This window comes from Acomys minous (genome assembly GCF_964271855.1).
Source record: "Acomys minous genome assembly, chromosome: 3".
Classification (NCBI taxonomy): Eukaryota; Metazoa; Chordata; class Mammalia; order Rodentia; family Muridae; genus Acomys; species Acomys minous.
Window position 1 is genome coordinate 99872225 of NC_140485.1, and position 17101 is coordinate 99889325.

The window sequence follows — 17101 nt, forward strand, 5'->3', positions numbered from 1 at the left end:
TGCAAATATATGTCTTGGAATTTGAACGCACACAAGCAAATTAAAGGTTCTGAGATGTACTGTTGTCAAAAACATTTATCTTCATTTTTCACCTTAGCTAAGCATTCATTGTAATGACAAGTGATGTTGTAAAGAGGCCATTTTTTCCTACTGAAAATAACAGAAATGACTTCTTCATTGTCTTACATCTTTTCCCCCAGTGATATGTTTTATTTGTTTTGTTTTGTTTACTTGTTTGTTTGTAATTTATTCAGATTGCATCCTGATTGTTATCCCCTCACTTGTATCTTGCTATTCCCCCTCTCTCCTAACACTATCCCCCCCCCCCCCCGTAGATCTCTGATAAAAGAAGACCTCCTCCCCCACCATATGGCTACAGCCTATCAGGTCTCATTCAGATAGCCTGCTTCCTTTTCTTCTGTATTCCTGCAGGCCCTCCTCTCCAACAAGAGGAAGTGATCAAATTCGGGGCACCAGAGTTCATGTCAGAGGCAGTCCCCACTCTCCCCACAACTGTGGAGAATAAGCTGTCCATTGGCTAGACCTGAACAGGGGGGTCTAGGTACATTGACCCTGTGGAATACTATTCAGCTAATAAAAAGAAGGAAACCTTGAAATTTGCAAGCAAATGGATGAAACTAGAAATGATCGTCCTGAGTAAGGTAACACAGACTCAGAAAGACTCACATGGTATATACTCACTTATAAGTGGATATTAGCCCAACATAGAAGTCCTATGAGGGTCTCCAGTTAGCAGGATGTCAAGACAGATGCTGAGACTTGCTGCTGGACTCCAGGTAAGAGTGGTATGGAAGAATGGGGAGATAGAAAGACCTAGAAGATCCAGGAGCCTCACAAGAAGGCCATCAAGGCTGGCAGATCTGGACCCAGTGGGGCTTGCACAAACTGCTGTACCAACAATTCCCTTACATGTTAAAGCACCTAATTTAAAAAAGAAAACCTTAAATTTGGGGCTGGCTCACTCAGAAAAGTGAGTGCTGTGCAAGCAGGAGGAGGACCAGAGTCTGGACATGCCATACCCGTGTAAGAGCAGGGAATAGTGACTCATGCTGGGATCCAAGCACCTGGGAAGCAGAGACAGGAGGAGCCCTGGGGTACCTGGTTTTCAGTCTCTCTAGCTCCAGGTTCACCGAGGAGGCATGAGTGCTCATACACACACACACACACACACACACACACACACACACACACACACACACTACATCATATCCATGCATATTCACAATCAAAGTTTGCTTGTGTGTGTGTGTGTAGATCAGTAGACAAATTCCAACATGGAATTCAAATCACTTTGTCAGATCTCAAAAACAAGCACTTTTACACACACACACACACACACACACACACACACACACACACATATATATATATATATATACACAGAGACACAGACAGACACACACATCACACACAGAGAGAATAGATAGATAGATAGATAGATAGATAGATAGATAGATAGACAGGTAGATAGATAGATAGATAGATAGATAGATAGATAGATAGATAGATAAAACACTAAGGAAAGAGACAATTTAGGATTGTAAGGAAGCATTTTTCCTGTCTAAAACAGGAAAGCTCCTTCTTTACCCCCATGGTATTAAAGGGGGAAATGGGAAAAACAAGATGGGCCTTTATCTGGAGAGAAGGGAGAGAGGACAACACAGTAGGAGAGGAAGGAAGATAAGTAACACTAATGATATTTGAAATATCTATAGAGGAGCATATTTTATATTTATCTCAAATCACATATAATTGATATATGTGTACTCATCTATCATCTGTCTATCTACCTGTCTGTCTATCTTCATCTCTGTCATCTATCATCTATCTATCTATCTATCTATCTATCTATCTATCTATCTATCTTCTATCTATCATCTATCTATCTATCTATCTATCATCTATCTATCTATTATCTATCTATCTATCTTCTATCTATCATCTATCTATCTATCTATCTATCATCTATCATCTATCTATCTATCTATCTATCTATCTATCATCTATCTATTTATCATTCATCATTATGTACCTATCTAACTAACATATATCTACAGTTTTACTGACATTATGCCACTTGGGATGATACTGCCTTCCCTAAGAGTAATAGCCTATTGAAAATCTCCAGTGCCAGATGCGAAAGACTTCCTTTTGAGCAGTTTGTTAGAGGAATTGGAGAGACTATTGCTGTTGCTGTTGGTTGTCTCCCAGAAACTGGAGGTAAGTGCCTATTGCTGAAGATGCCACACAATTTGAACACAGAACTCAAGAGAATTTGAGCTAGATATGAGCCTCCTTCCTGAGGACTAGCTTTCATAATACTGGGAGGTCCTATGCAAGCAGCCAAGGGAGGAAACCAATCAATAGTTCTACTCAGATGTGATACCTATGAACCACACCAAAGACCAGTATGGCATTATCTCCTTAAGGATGCAATAGCAGAACTCGCATCTTGTCAATAAACTACAGCTCTTGACCTAGACTTAAGGGTCTCTTAACAGGGGGGCTGGGGGGAGGGTGAAATATGCCCAACACTGGAAACCTAGCCAGCTACCTAGGTCCTACTTACCAGTCCTAGTGAGGTCATGGATCTTGGAGGAGAACCTTGAGTTGTCATTTTCCTGACCCAGTGTAATTCCTAACTGTATACTAAGTATTTATCTTTATGTTCACAGATAAGTGTGGTTCTCAAGTCTCACCAAAGAAACTTAGCTTTACAACAGACAACACCATTAGAGAAAAACACAACTCATCAAAATGTGGAAAACAACTGATTGTGATGTATCCAGTCCCAACTAAGACAAGTACAACATACTCAAGGAATATCATAAAAGAGGGGGTGGAAAGATTGTAAGAGCCAGAGGACCAAGAAATCTGCTATAAGATTGTATCTTCCAAATATAACCAAGACAGTACAATCATAAAATCTCAGCAATGTGGCTGTTTAAACAATCCTCAAACAATGGCGACATCAGTTGACATGCTAATGTGACTGGAAGACATCTCATGGGGCCACAACCCTAGATGAGATGCTACAGACAGTTAAACACAGCAGAGAGACAGAGAATTAGTCTTCTCCAGGGATGGGACCTCTAATTGGTTATCAAATCCTGTGTGATAATCCCTCAAAACATATACATAAAAAAAACTACACATATACACACAGACACACAGACACACAGACACACAGACACACACACACCAATAATTAAAGAATAAGAGGCAATAAATTCTTGAGGAAGAACTGGAAGGAGGAAAGGAAGGAGGAAATGATGCAGTCTATGTTTTAGTTAAATAAAAAGAAGTCATGCTTTGGTTTTTTGTTTTTGTTTTTGTTTTAGTTTAATGATCTAGGAATAAAAAAAAAGGATTTAGAAGCTTTTTCTTTTCAATGCAAACATCAAAAACAAACAAACAAGAAACAAAACAAAACAAAACAAACAAACAAACAAAAAAGATGAGGGCAGTAGTTTCTGTCCAAGGAAAGGATCCTAAGTCAAGGAAGCATCCTCTTCCAGCTCCTTGGGGAAGGTAGAACCTGACTAACGAGGTTCATTAGTTCCCATTCTTGCTTCTGTGTGCAGCAGCCTCTTGTCATAAAAGACATAAATTTGGTTCTTTTTCTGGGTAAATCCAGTGAATGAATCCAGATGGTGATTCCAGTTACCACACAGTGTATGACGAAAGTGCCACAAAGCCCTCTTACTTGAATCCTAGTCATTGTTTATGTTGCAGTGGGTGGATTGTGTATGCATGGCTATGGGAATGCTAGTGAAACTCCCCTCTGTTTGCACAGCCCAGCAGAGTACATGTTATGTGCATGATCTTTTGATCTGGAAAGTATTTAACGATAGAAGTGCTCTCTGCTACTACAGAAGATTTCTGGGCTGGGGGAAGATTTGTTTCCCCAACACCACTGATGCCCCTCCCCCTTTTTTGGAATACAAATTAAATGTGTTTATAATTGGAAATACTGGTTTTCAGTGTTTTGCTTTAGGTTTAAAAATAACTGGAAAATATTTTTTTTTAATTTCAAATGACCTTACAAATAGGAATTGAGAAACTTGAGAAAACTTGCCTAAAAAAAAAAAAGTCAGGATCTTACGTCTTTCCCTCTCCACAGTGGCCTTCCTCATTTAGTCTTCTTATCCAAGCCACAGAATTAAAACATTCTCAATTATCTCAAGAAGGCTGTACAAGCAATGTCATTCTATATGCCCTAGAGAGAGCTTGAGTACCCGGAACAGATGCTTTAAGGCTTCAGGGCATAATTTCCTTGTGAAAAATCTAGTTGAGATTGAGTGCTGGTTTCTGAAGACAGAGGAATCTGTATGCTGCTGGTTCTTCCTCCAAACTTCAGGCTCACAGATGCAATCGTAACTTGACATTTCCACTTAGAGGTTTAAGGAAAAAAAATTCTCAATGCAATGTGCCCAGCATTAAATTTAATCTTTCTCCAGCATCCAGCTCCTCTCAAAAGGTGTGTATTATGCAAGTCTGTGGCTGGCAACCTCTTTGTTCGTCTTGTCGGGTAAACAAGAAAGCAAAGCTTGACAGTCATACTTGAAGCTCTTTCACCCATCAGAGGGAAATCTTGCCGACCCTCCCTTGTAATTATGTCCAGGGCTGTGCACTCCTCACTTTCCTACTGCCGTCACTCAGAAGTAACGTTTTTACAGTGGTCTTTCACTGGTCCCTCTGCTCTTCCTATTGTTTCTATCCTGTCAAGTCATCCTAGCAGGGCAACTCTGAAGGTCTGGCTTCATCCGGGCACAACCCCCTCCTTACTACTCATGAATATTGCATGTTATCACCTCAGGTCAAAGCAGCCTGTATGTGTCTCCCACAGCACGTGGCTCACTTTCTTTAATGTTGTTCAAGTGTTTACTTCTCAGTGAGATGGTCTTGAACTCCTTATTCTACACTGTAGCCCCTTCCTCAATCCTTGGTCTCTGTCTTCTTGCTCCATCCCATACTTATTGCCTTCAAATACTCTAGTAATTTGCTTATCGTCCTATCTCTTGATACTTTACGGCTCTTCAGTTCCAAAGTTTTTGGTTACCTAGGAAGTAGTTGATAAATACTTGAGCACGAAAACCAAATGGAGTTTGAAATGAGCAATAAGATTAGGTTTCATGCTTGGAGGAAAAAAAATGCCCAAATAGGCTCATTTTCAGATCAATGAGCAAAATTCACAAAATCATCTCTAGAAAATTCCATTTCCAGATTATAGTCACAGATGGTTTAGGGTTGTTAGTGGAGTCAGCCTCATGGAGAACAATAAAGCAAGCTCCTGACAGATTCAGAGTGCCTTAATTTAAGGAAGAGAAGGAAAAACCAATAACAAAAAAGAACATGAGGGCTATATTCTTTATTTCAAAGTAAATATGGATAGTATCTGCCAATGAAAAATTCTATTGTCTTTAATGAAAACTGTTATCAAAAATCCACCAATGGGGCTAGAGAGTTGATTCAGTGGTTATGAGCACTGGCTGCTCTTCCAGAGGATCAAGGTTCAATTCCCAATATCCACATAGTGGCTCATAACTTCAGGTCCAGGGGATCTGATGCCCTTTTCTGGACTCTGAAGACACATGTGATGTGAAGCAGGCAAAAGATCCATGTACATACAATTATTTATAAATAAATAAATAAATAAAAGTAAAGCTTCAGTAACAAAATTGCATTGCAAATAACTTAAGTTCTGGCACGATCTTTCAGTTTTACTGATGATATCTTCAGTTTCTTAACAAAACCAGAAAAAAAATAGTTGAGATTTGGTGGTGGTTCACTTTCCAGTAAGAACCGATGGTTGGCTGTAACGAGTGAGAAATTGGTGACTGATGCACATTTTAACTTTAGCCCTTGGATCATTGTTTGAGAATGAGTCACACCCTTTTTCTGAGTATCGGCGTGGTGATGGGCTCTTTCTTGCTTGCTAAGTTAAAGTCAATATTTCAATCTGTTAATCTCAGTCCATATCTTTAGAATAAAATCTTGGAGATGGATCTGAAATTTTTTTTTTAGTAGAGACTGTGTGTGTGTGTGTGTGTGTGTGTGTGTGTGTGTGCATGCACACGCACGTGATGCTGATGATGAAATCCAAGGCTTCATGTATGATATGCAAGTCCCAACTCCTAATATATATTTTGAATCTTTTTAAAGAAAACATACAAGTAATAGCTTTCATTGTAGCACTTCATAGATGTACCATGTCATCCCCACTGTTCATCACTGTACCCCCTTAATGCTGCTGCCCTTTTCCCTTCTCCCCAGATAGTTTCCCTTTGGCTTTCATGCCCTCAAAGTCTATTCTTCTACTCCCATGATCCCCCTTTTACTTTGATCATACACCCATACACACACACTCACACATACACAGACACACATATACATGCACACACACATATGTATGTATGCACACATGTGTGCACGTAGGCACACATACACATACTCATACACAACATACATATTTACATATTTAAATTTAAAACAGAGGTCTTATATATGAGAGAAAACATCTGAATCTCGATTGCTTTGCTTAACACATGATTTCTATCTCCATCCATTTTCCTGCAAATGTTGATCTATTTTTCTTTATAGCTGAATAAAATTCCACTATGTGCAGGTGCTACAGCTTCTCTGGGCATCTGTTGATGGACACTTAAGCTGGGCCAGTTTCCTAGATATTGTAAATAATGCAGCAATAAACATGATTGTTCAAGTATCTGCCGAGAAACCTCATCTTGAAAAACCAAAATGAATTAGTGAATAAGTAAATAAACACATAAATTAAAATTAGTAGTTCTCACAATTGGTTAACAGGTTGAATAATTTGCTAGAATGACTCAACAAACTCAGGAAAATTCTACACCACTTACCCTTTTCTTGCTTTCAGTAGTAAGGACCACATCTATGGCCTCGCATGTTCCATGTGGGTACTACAGTTTTAGCTCCAATATTGTACTTAGGATTAATGATTGCCAGTTTATTATAAATGATGCAACTTGGGAATACCCAGATAAGAGAAATTCACAGGGCAAGGAAATGGGGGTGCAGTGTTTCCTTGCCCTCTCTGGTCATCAGCTCCCAGGCATGCCTCGCTATCTCATCACCATGTTCCTCAAACTGAGGTCTTTGTTCTGGTTTCCGAGTTCTAAACTTAAACTTCGTTACATAGGTGTGGATGATCGAATTATCTGTCTCTAGCCATATAGATCAATCTCTAGTTTTTTTTCTCCTCCCTGGACATTTGTAGGTAGTGTTTCAAGTTTTATGTTATTTAATCACATTATTGATTTTTTTTTTATAACTTCTCTTCTCTTATCCTCCCAACATCCTGTGGTGACCAGGCAATAGATTTTCTTATGACCTAGCATATTATAATGTTCTTAGGAGCTTCGGGTGGCAGCAGAGAAAATACTAAACATATGTTGCATTAAAATGGAAATCATTGTGGTATTTTTAATGTATACAATTTTCTGCCTTCTCCTTTAGACTATTAATTATTTGAAGGCAATGTGCACACATATAACTATGTGTAAATATACATATATATATGTATTCACTATGTATTCACATATGTATATATGTATATAGTTTTTGAGACAGGGTTCTCTGTGTGTAGCTCTGGCTGTCCTGGAATTCACTCTGTAGACCAGGCTGGCCTCAAACTCACAGAAATCCACCTGCCTCTTCCTCCTGAGTGCTGGGATTAAAGGCATGCCCCACCATTGTCTTGCTTCAAATATTTTTCATAAGTGAGATTATCTGAAGAAAGACAGTTGCATTGCTTGTTCTATAGTGTTTCTCAGCCATAGACATGTATTACAAGTAGACATTTCAGCAGGAATAAAACTACCATTTAAAGTCATGGTAACTCACACAGCAGAATTCTTATTAGCTAAAATTTGAGATGTATAAAACAGGCATCCAGCCGCTGACTGGCCTCTTTTGTTACATGTGACTGGGGAGTTCAGATAATTCTCCAAACTAGCATATTTTATTTGAACATAGCATTTAGGCTAAAGACTTCTCTACTTATCACACACTGATATTGTGAGATTAAAAATAAGATAATTCATTAAAGCATTCATAACTTTAAAACATTATGCTAAAAAGGAGTTAATTCATATGAGAATAAAATGAATAATGCTAATAAGAAGATAATAATCATTTCTGAATAAAAAGAGGCTTAATAAATGTACATTGAGAAAAATGCCAGTTGTAGGTTTTATTTAATCCTGAGGGATGTTGGGAAGTTTGAAGCTATCCAGACACAGCTCAACCTTCTCTTCCAACTCTAGTGGAGAAGGTTATGGCTTAGGGACACAAGGGACAATGTGAAGTACATTAAAAATCACCCCACTTTCAGTTCTCATGCCTTTAATGCTGTCATCAGTGGGGAATTTTCTTGTATAAAGGCAGGAGGATCCCGTATATCACATCAGACCCTTTCCAATAAGATTATTTACTGCAATTCAACTCACAGCTTCCTCAGGTTTTGGCAAGATTATAGAATTTATTCTCCCACACAGAAGCCAGGCAAGTAAATCACATCACATACTTCCATTATCATGCACTTTTCTTACACAGACCCATAGCTTTATTCCTTTCTGTCCCAGAGTGTCTTATAATTTAGCTGTATGTACTTTTACAATTCTACTGTTTCATATTATCTACCATTTCATATTATAATATATGTAATTATATATTATAATTATAGAATTCTAATTATAATGGTAGAACATATGTATAATTGTATGACTTCATACTATTATAATCTTTCTAATATTTCTTAATAAAATATTTTTAAGAGTAGAGTGAGTCAGGAAATAAAAAAAAAATAAAACCAGGGACAAGGTGATAAATACTATAGACAAATATTTTTTCCTTATACATAAAATGTACCAGCTGATATCAAAAGGAAAAAATTATGCAGTCTTTGCTTCAAGGCCTTAGAACATGTTATAGACATAGAAATAAAGAGCCATAAGGAGCTGTGTTAGAGAAGCTGTGTGGTCTCCCAGAAGGGGCACCTTGGTGGTTGTGACCACTCCTTGCAGTGGGCTCAGTGAAGACCACTAGCTCCTGAGACCTGCTGTGTAGGTCCCTGACTTTTGATTACAGTGCACTGCAGCTTATTGTTTTTCTCCTCTTAATTGACCTTAGTAAAGAGCATATTGGAGGCTGGATAATAAAATACTCTATCATTTATGATATCACTTATTCACTTGTTCCTACAGGCCAAAATGGCAAAATTATATCGTACCATGTCATATGAAGCCTTAGCTGTAATAAGTAGTATTTTATGTCATACAATTACACTCTTCTCTACTGTATTTACAGCTGCTGTATGTCATATGAAATTTCAAAAATAGAAGATGTGCATATATAACTCATTTAGAGTCATATTTCAAACCATAATATATGACAATGTTTTATATGTCTTAATATACAGTTACTGCATATGATAAGTCAATGTACCATCCTCCAAGTGTAGATATCAGTAAACACTTGCAGAGTAGCCAATTAGCCCATAGTAAACCAAGTGCACAACTGATGCAAACAGTAGCCTAAAACAAGGGAATGTAGCAGTTTCCCCCAATTCAGTAATGACTACTTTTTGTGGTCACCAGTAGCGTGGTTTTTCTGAATACTGGGAAACTCTACTCCTATATATGGATTTGAAAAGGGGTCTGCTACTTTGTTGTCCAGTGGCCAGATTCTTCATAAAGTTTTTGACCCATTATTACTTATCAGTTTTATATTGTAAATGAGAAAAGGGCTCAGATTAGTAAATGATCCTGGAAGAGATTTTCAGCAAAGGCACTGCTCACCTCTGAGGCTTCAGAACTTTTCAGCATGAGCACGGGTCTCAACTCTTAGAACACATCTTCTCCTTGTTCCTGAGGATTAAACACGATCCAATTCAATGCAATTGAGTCCAGTCTTTGTGGCTATCAGGAAGACCAACACAACATATTCTCAGAGTGGGGAGGTGGTACTGTGATACCTACCGCTTTCTACAAGGATCTCATCAGAGCCTGTGAGTCTTGCATTGGGAGGTCCCACACCTTCAAACTGCCTCATTGACTCTATGTCTGAGGAGTTCATATGCCAGTTATGTATTAGCTACAGGCATGCTTTTGTAGGCATTGTCACGTAGGAACGGGTTGTCTGGACTCTTCTGATTCCCTGATGACTTGTGATGAATTTCTTGACTTTTTGGAGCTTCTCTACATTTTTAACATTACGTTTGGCACTGGGGACTTGGGGCTGGGGTGATGGCTCAGTGGGTGATGTGCTTGTGTGAAAGCATAATAAGCAGAGTTGGGTACTCAGCACCCATACAACAAAGCTAGGTATATAATTACGTGTGACTACAGGTGTGTCTGTAATTCCACCTCTGGAGGGGCAGAGACAAGGGGATACATGAAGTTGGTTGACCTGCTACTATAGTCAAATTCAATGAGAGACCTTAGCTCAAAAAATAAGGGAGACACTGATGGGCAGATGCCCAATGTTTACACACACACACACACACACACACACACACACACACACACACACTACAAAAAATCATGGAAAAGTTTGATGCTGGGGAGTCAAAAGAGACTTACACAACTTGGGTGCGCACTCTAGCTCTGAGTTAGCTCCTCCAAGTCTGGTTTCTAGAAGGGATCAATAATGTAATTATACTTCCTTCATAGTGCATTTTGTAAACTGTAATCAAAAGTCAGACAGATATTAATCTTATTAGATTTTGGAGGGTTTAGAGGTCCATTTGCAAATATGATGGTTACAAGACTATACCTATAGAAAGCATATCTTATTCTTGAGCAGTGAATGCAACGAGTACAGTAAAGAATGACTAAAGATGACAAGAGATAAAACCCAGAAGGGACCACAGCAGTGTCTGGCATGAGAATAGCAGACATGAACAGTTCTGGCCATTTGGAATTATAGGTAGCAGGTAGGTTTTTGAGCATCATTTTAATTTTGCCAAACTCATTGAGTACCGTATTTTTTGGACCACAAGACACACTCAGTTTTTAGAGCAGTAAAACAAGAAAAACAGTAAAAACAGCAATCAGACCATGAGGTCCACCCTAATTTCCCCCCACTTTTGGGGCGGGGAAGTGCATCTTACGGTCCAAAAAATACATTATAAAGATCACACATTTTGGGCTGTCATTGAGACCAAATGTTCTCTGCTATCAATTTGACTCTATTAAGAAGGTTTACAGGAAAACTCTGTGACTACATTGACTTTGAGAATTATTAATTACATATCTGAACTTTAAAATGCGCGTTTCAGGGCTGGGGCAGTGGCTCAATGGGTAAGTGTGAGACCTCAGTTCAAAACACTGTCTGGATGTAGTTCAGTGTGCGCCAAGAATCCCACCACTGTGGAAGGGGAGGGGAAGGAAGCAGGTTTGCTGGACCCTGCTGGCTTCCAGGATAGCTTCATGTTCAATTAAAAAAACCTGTCTTGAGGGAACGTGATAAAAATAATACAGCAGGTCACCAGACAACCTTCTGTGGCCTCTCTACATACTTGCACATACATACATCACACGCACATGCCACATACTCATATTTGTACACATGTGTTCATGCAGAAGTACAAAAATAAAACAAAAACATACATGTCTAGTTTACATTTTATTACTAAAATGGTCTTCTCTTTTATCTAAAAAATCCTGAGCTTAAACTTTAAAGATATTTTTCCTTTGGCCCATTTTTTTTTTCATTTTAAAAAGAGCTCTCTTCCTACAATATCTCTCTTGTATTGTTTTAGTGTTTCTATTGAGTATTAATTTTCTGTTGCCACTCACTAAAGTTGTCCTAGAATAAACAATTTGATATGCAAATTAGGTATCCTCGATTATAATAAAGAAAGAATTGTTAGGCAGAAAGCGAGCACTGATCCATTGCTGGTCCCATTTTTTTTATTTTGAATCCTTTAGAGGAATAGGGATGTGTGCATCAATTAAACTGGATTCAAAATGAGTTTGGCTGCGTTAGTTCAAGAATATAACTTCAAGAATCATAGATGGATGGGTTGAAGTCATAAGGGGTAAAATGGGGGCTGGTAATGGGGAAAGGGAAGAGTGGAGAGGAAATACAAAGCATTCTTCTTGGACATGAGGGATAGGTGGGCAGTGGCTTTGAGTTTGAGTTTATTCCATTTTCAAGGTAATAGAACATCCTCAGGCAATAGCACAGGGATAGCTTCCAACATGTCTTGAGCTTTAAAACAAATTCCACGAAGCTTATTATTTGACAATCATACGGAATATTTCTGAATATTTCTGGCTTTTGATTTTCATGCCAAAGGCCAAGGTGGCCAAATTGATGTCATTCAAGGCAAAAAAAAAAAAAAAACAAAACAAACAAACAAACAAAAAACAAAAAACAAAAAAAACACCATAAATGCTGTATTGTGACTAGACCAGGTGGAATAAAGTAGGAAGGCTGCTAACATGCTTAGATAAAATATTCATTACTAGCAGTAATTACAAGCTGAAATTAGGAAATAAAAATTCCACACGAGCAGGAGTGATTCTGCAGCTCCATTCATCTGTGCATCCCTCTAGGTACAGTCCACATTTTCATCACATAATCTGAGAGCCAGAGTCAGTCGTAGCGTTGGACTTCAATTACATGAACTGAAAAAATGCATTTAAAAGATCTGTGATCACAGTTCGTGTCTTAAGGGAATTTTAGCTTTTTTTTTTTTCTTTAGCTATTGTAGTGGCTGCTCGGGTTTCTAAGAAAATGACAAGAAAGCTATGAGAACTTCTCCAGCTTCAGCGATGACACTGTGGACATCAACTAAGAAGACAGGGGCTGGTTCATTAGGGCTGCATTAAAGGGCTCAGGGCAAAAGTCGAACTGATGTCTCATTCCATTTCCAGAAAGCCAATGGATCCTCTGATGTGCTCATAAGAGCATGTACTGAACACTGTTAAGCTCTGGGGCTGTTATGTACTATTCAAACCTAGCATTAAGGGGTCCCTGAAAGCAAGGTGCTCTGGCCACTCAGCTGGAGCTCTCTCAGCATTCAGGATGAACAGTCCTTTGCAACCTGCCAGACATTTTAGCTACGAACATCCTAGCCAGTTAAGACAAGATGTGCATCACTGTCTTATCTACTTCTTTTTGTCCTGCCCAAGGCAGACTTTGATCTCAAAAGCCAAGAGCCATCTCCCACACCTCCACTAGGTCTTGCCTTCTTCAGGTTTAACGTTCTCCTTCCCTCCACATCCTTTTACAGGCCTAGATACTCTGGACACATTTGAGGTCTGCTCAGCTGACTGTGGCTTTTTATTTTCTTAATGTGCTATTTTAGGCATGGCTCCTGTATTGCCAATGGCGAGTAAGAGAAGCTATTGTGCTCTTTGCCCCTACACATTTTTTTTAAATCACAAATATAAAGTGATACCATTGTAAGCCTTTGAAAATTACGTCATTTCTCTAACTCACACTGAATTAAGAGCATGCTTATTATCCACAAGAACAGTCTCAGGTTTCCATGAACCCTCCCTTAAAATTATTGATTAATTTTGTTCAACAGTTTTATATATACATATATACATATATATACTATATTATAATTATTCTCTCCTCCTCATTCTCTCTTATTTTATTTTACTCTTTATCAGTCCCATCTTTCATCACTACTAATCTCTTTGCCAGGCTTATAACTCTTGGTTTCGTTTTGTGACCCATTTACTTAACCAGAGTTATTTCTGTCTCTGAGATTTGATTGGAGATGTGCACAGGAATTTGATGGGGTCACCAGTCACTGTATAACCAAAGGCAATGTTTCCCCTCTGGTTGAATTTATCAGAAACAAATAGGACTTCAGTGAGTGCTAGGGGCCCCTGAGCCCCTCCCCCACCCATGCCTGACTGGTGATGAACCCATTCTCGGGCGGGTCTCGATTGGAGTTCGGGCAACTGGAGCTGTTGAGAGTTTGTGTTCACAATATCTCTGCCTCATTCAGATGATAACATCGCACAGCCCTTCTCTCCATCTTCTGGCCCTTGCATTCATTCTATCCCCCGGTCCACAGTGCTCTCTGAGGCTTAGGAGGAATGGCATAGATGCCTCGCTTCAGGTCCACTTGTCAATCACCTGTCCTCAGCATGCTGAGCAGCCATGAGTCTCTGCGTTGGTCACTGTTCACTGGAAAGGCTTCTCTGCTTAAAGCTGGGAGTAGCACTTGTCTGAACTCGGAAAGCAGGTTGACAGGTTTTAATTTAGCTAAACCACTTTTGTGGTTTTGGTTTTCAATGGAGGCTGAGACGTGAGGCTCATCTCTATGTCATTCCCCCACAAAGCCCCATATGGTCTAGGGATGGGGCGGCCAGTCAAGATGTTTCTGAGTGTCCATCATGTACCTGATTTCTCATTTCAGGGCAGTCACCTCCCTGATTTCCAGTGGCCACTTGTTCTCAAGACTCATTCTGTAAAACTAATGATGATGATGATGATCATGACAATCACTTTATAACATAACACCCATTTGTAATAAAATCACCTACACTTTAAAATACATCTGATGCCTTTACAAATGTGCTTTCTTTCTAGTAACATATTTAATTTTTGAGTCCTACAAATTTCTTACCTAAAATTATTTTATATTAAAATGAATATAACATTTACCAAGGCATATGTTTAACTTTATATAAAGAAAAATGTGTTAAAATCAGTTTTCATTAATAGATTCCTGGATTACACAGAAGGACTAAAAAGGGTTCCCAATTTTTTATTCTGTATTGGTGTGGGAAATACTTGGCATCACAGACTCTGCTTGTAGAATCCAATAGAATTCAAAAATAGACTGAATGCTCGAGACTTTGAAATAGCAGAAAGATCATATGAGGTAACTGCTAATTGCTGGAACATAGTGAGTGTATAAACGTGTCCTCAAGTGACATGTGCAATGCTCTGTGCATCCCAGTGCTTTACAGACTTACAGGAAGTCACACAGAAAGATACACTGCCGTTCTGTGGTTTGCAGTGACTATGTGATAAATGAGAACCAGAGGACCACGCTTCAGGCGTGGAGTGGGGGAGGTCTGTAATGGCATCTCCTACACCCTAGAGCAGAGGTCGATTGGTCACAGAGTCCCTGCTTGCTGAGAGGCACATGGTTTATTTGTAACCACACCTCTTAGTAGCTGCCATCTGGGAGTGGTAGGGACGTGACAACCCTGAGTGTCACCCTGCAAGGATATCAGGATGCATCTATAGCACCCATTAGGCCCTGGGTGCACAGTGAATCAGTGATGGAGGAGGCTTCAAAGCTCTGCTGTTTTCACCCCTGGAGCTCCTGCCATCTAGCTAGGAGATATGAGATTATGTGCTGATGTTGATGATTTCTTATAGGCCTTTTCTTTTGCTGTTGCAGAGGGACACGCCCAGCTTTCTCTTACTACTGACAAGCCCAGATTTCTCTTACTACTCTTCACCTAAAGTCAAAAACCATGGCACCCTCATTCCCAGTCTATAAAACCTGGGAGGGAAAAGAAGACCCAAGAAGCCCTTTATTTTCTCCTTGTAAACAAGTACTAGTTAGATACGTGTGCCTTTACATCCAGAGAGTCCAGTGTTCAAATGCTGAATAGCTTTCTAACTAACTTAGAGATGTTTTGTCATGTCGTCAGAGACATTTCTCCTCACTTTATTGTATATCAAAAAATTTGACCGAAGGCAATTATGTTTACATTCACCACCTGGTTTTACATCTTTGGCTCTTGGGTAGCTGGTTAGTGAGTGCGGTATGGTTAATGCCCCCTTCCAGGCGTGAGCTGTCTAGTCTGGCCCTTAGAGTGAAGCAATGCCTACATCTTCATGCTCTTCATGAACACCGTTCTAAAGAAACCTTTGAAATCATTCCACATGGATACCTGTCCCTACACACCTCAACAGAAGTTCAATCACACCCCCAACCACCCACACTACCGCAGCCCAGGAAGAGAAGAAAAAAATATACTCACTCGGTGTTCAAAATGGTTTCCCACCAGTTTATCTCTATAAAACCAGAGCCCTCATGGACCTCCACTCACAGCCTCAGTTCACACACTGGACTCTAGCTGCTGTTCTTACCTTCTGGGCTCCCCTGGCCCCTTCCTTTGCCTATGAACTGCATTGTGAGTCCTTCCTTTCTCTCATGTTCATTTATTCTTGTGTACCTAACTGCTATCTTGGGAAGCTTTATTGTATGTCTTCAGCTGAAGTCATTTGATTCTTTCCCGGGACAGCGAAAGATAGCCATCTGGACCTTCCCGTAGCACTCACCAACATTTAGCTGGAATAAATGTGGGGTTACCCACAAGTTACCGAGTTCTTACAGTACCCTCTGGCAAATTTCTAAAGTCAACTGCTTACAAACTCACGCCACAAGGATCCAGGTGAAGGCGTATTATCAAGGAAACTAAAGTTTATTTGGATTTCATCGTTGCTGGCAGAATGTACTCTTTCTGTTCTGAGGTCAAATTTAAGCTACCATAATGCATCTAACTTGTCTCCTCAAATGGTGTCCCTTCTTTAAACTCCCCTTTCTCTTTCCAGGACCTGCGCATCTCTACGTTATATCATCCTCTTATTTTATAGAGTTCTATTTCTTCACTCTACTTTGGATTCCTCATCATGTCTGTGTTTTCTATTTCTAGAGGACCCATCACATGATAGGCAGTCAATAATTACAACTTAACTACATGTCAGAAACAATTAGAAAGGCCAGTAAGAAGAGCTACCTAATGAAGTACTGATGTGTAGGCTATGAAACAATCAAGTTATTACAAAGCTTAGAGAGAAGCAGCTGCAAGACAAAATTCTATCTGCCAATGTTGTAGTTGAGTGCACTTTTCCCAGACCACCAGGCTAGCCTTCTCCTCTCCACTCTGGTCATGATGGCTACGTATAGTGGTATATAGGAGGAGCAGACTTTTAGGCCAAGCATGTAGCCTGACTTACTGGTCTTCACTGTTATGGGCCTCTTGTGTGCCATGGCAAGGATGGTTGTGGTCTCTTGCAAAGACCACTGAGCTAATATAATTATCCC

General features: G+C 39.5%; 1 protein-coding gene across 5 annotated transcripts in view; it reads right to left on the bottom strand.

Annotated features, from left to right (window-relative positions):
• HS3ST5 (heparan sulfate-glucosamine 3-sulfotransferase 5) overlaps window positions 1-17101 on the bottom strand; it is a 273269-nt gene that overhangs the window by 131227 nt on the left and 124941 nt on the right. Inside the window, exons 1-2 of one of the 5 annotated variants that reach the window (XM_084774657.1) lie at window positions 10644-10669; window positions 9861-9980 (exon numbers count right to left, since the gene is read on the bottom strand). The exons of 3 other annotated variants lie outside the window; for them this stretch is intronic. The gene's annotated coding sequence lies outside the window, so the exon portion shown is untranslated. Of the gene's footprint in view, window positions 1-9860; window positions 9981-10643; window positions 10670-17101 lie in introns of those variants that run through there. One more of the 5 variants, XM_084774654.1, reaches the window with a different exon arrangement.